Raw genomic sequence first — 1,878 nt, forward strand, 5'->3', positions numbered from 1 at the left:
TCGGTGGATGTGTTTTCATCAGGACTTCGTTGGAAAAGTATTTGTTTCACTTAAAGATGAATTCTATGGTGAAGCACATTGGTTTCTTAACTTCTGAAAATTTAATTTTTACATGTTTCAAGTGCTCTAAGTAGAAGTTCATCATTTCTTTGGATCATCCTACCAAGAATCTTTACATTTTTTTTAAGTGTATTTATTTGAAAGAGAGAGAGAGAGAGAGAATATGAGGAGGCAGGCAGAGGAGGAGGGAGAGAGTCCCAAACAGGCTCCATACTGTCAGGACAGAGTCCAACCTGGGCTTGATCTTACAATGTTGAGATCATGACCTGAGCTGAAATAAAGAGTCAGAAGCTTAACTGATTGAGCCACCCAGGAGCCCCGATCTTCACATTTTTAAAATCTGTCAATCAAAAGTGAGGTATGCCATTTGTTTGCTCTTTTCCTGCAGGCTCTCTTTCCATCCCGTCTCCACGCCTTCCTGAACACCTCCTTGCCACTGACATTCACTTTCTGTGGGCTCATGGATTGCATTGATTATCTCAGATCTTTTATCAAACAAAGGATGATAGAAGGCATCATATTTTTTCTCAAGATCGTGAAACTTTTTATAGAATTGAGCTTCTACTTGAGCATATTGGGCCTGAAGGTTTTTGAGAGCTTTGACCCATTGCTTACCTGCTAAAGGAAAGTATTGAACACCCCTTGCTTTTGAGCTGGATACCACAATGGGGGTTTCAAGGGCCTGAGGATACTACTGCCACTTGCTAGCTTCAGTCCCTCTGACTGCACAGGCCCCACCTCATAAAATACCTTTGTATTGTGGACTTGCTTTCTTGGACCCTGACCTCTTCTGATTCTCTGCCTTCTGGCTTTAGTCCCTCTGTAGTTTCCTCAGACACTTGGGTGTAGGTTGCCTTTGCCAGGTACTCACCCTCTCACTTCTCCACTCCCTCTGCATGTCCTTGTCCTCTGGAAGTGTGGGTCCCTCTACTGGATCCTCAGATTTCCAAGGACCATGACTTACCAACATGTGGCCTCCATGGGGTTGAACCAGGAGGGGGTCATTATTCTGGATAGGGTATAGAATGGAACAGACCAGATCATGAAACAGGGACCAAAACCATGCTGTGGGGAACTTATGAGCCCCTACGAGGACGACTTCAACACTCTCCTTCTGTATCTCCTTGTCATGGTCTTTTCCTTCATCCTCATCTTCCTCCTCCTCACCATCATAGTCCTTTTCCTCTTTTTCCTCTGCCTCCTCATTGCCCTCCTCCTGACCCTTCTTCTGCTCACTGAATGTCCCTGTTCTCCTCAACTGTGGACTGGGAGGCCTCTTCCCCAGCCTCTTCCTCTAGAAGGGCTTTCACAACCTCCTGGGAAGTCAAAAAGGTCATGGTCCCCCAAATTCCATCTAACACTTTTGCAGGAACCAGATACCTTGAGGAGCCTGGGGTCATGGTCTGTTTCACCCTCAGCTCTCTCCTGGTGACCTGTGCTGGGTCTCGCTCCTGTGCTGGGTCTCGCTCCTGGGTCTGTGTTTGGACCTGAGTGGTATTCTTGTTGCTGTGATGACTGTGGTGAAGATGACAACTAAGTGAGGTGACTGCTGCCAAGGGGAGGCTATTGACAATGGAGCCTGCCTGGAGGCAGTGGGGGCAGCAAAAAATATGACTGAAAGGGCGACAACAGTCTTTAAAATTGTGGAGGCCCTACCACAGGAATGGCAGGAGGGCTGTTAGAGGAGTGGCCAACCAACATTGCACTTGAGATGGCATTTAAGAAGGTGGGAAAAATTGGATGAGCAGATGAAAGGAGGCAGAGCTTGTAAGGGTCAACAAAAGGCCCATCCTGTCATTGAAAGCTCCAAATTCATTT

The sequence above is a fragment of the Panthera uncia genome, chromosome X, assembly GCF_023721935.1.
Source record: "Panthera uncia isolate 11264 chromosome X, Puncia_PCG_1.0, whole genome shotgun sequence".
Lineage (NCBI taxonomy): Eukaryota > Metazoa > Chordata > Mammalia > Carnivora > Felidae > Panthera > Panthera uncia.